Genomic DNA, 401 nt, shown 5'->3' on the forward strand with positions numbered 1-401 from the left:
AAGCATGTCAGAAGGACATCTTCTAATCAATTGTTTGTATCTTTCCCAAGCTTCATAGAGGGATTCTCCTTCCTTCTGTCTAAAGGTTTGGACTTCCACTCTAAGCTTACTCAATTTTTGAGGTGGAAAGAACTTTGCCAAGAAGGCATTGACTAGCTTTTCCCAAGAGTTCAGGCTTTCTTTAGGTTGTGAGTCTAACCATATTCTAGCTCTGTCTCTTACAGCAAAAGGGAATAGCATAAGTCTGTAGACCTCAGGGTCAACTCCATTAGTCTTGACAGTGTCACAGATTTACAAGAATTCAGCTAAAAACTGATGAGGATCTTCCAATGGAAGTCCATGGAACTTGCAATTCTGTTGCATTAGAGAAACTAATTGAGGCTTAAGCTCAAAGTTGTTTG

At 39.7% G+C, this 401-nt stretch overlaps 1 non-coding gene across 1 annotated transcript; it reads left to right on the plus strand.

The window, feature by feature from the left end:
* LOC130938208 (small nucleolar RNA R71) lies at positions 1-108 on the plus strand. Its single transcript, XR_009069383.1, has one exon. It is a non-coding gene; the product is annotated as a small nucleolar RNA R71 (small nucleolar RNA).
* The last annotated feature ends 293 nt before the right edge of the window (positions 109-401 follow it).

The sequence above is a fragment of the Arachis stenosperma genome, chromosome 6, assembly GCF_014773155.1.
Source record: "Arachis stenosperma cultivar V10309 chromosome 6, arast.V10309.gnm1.PFL2, whole genome shotgun sequence".
NCBI lineage: Eukaryota > Viridiplantae > Streptophyta > Magnoliopsida > Fabales > Fabaceae > Arachis > Arachis stenosperma.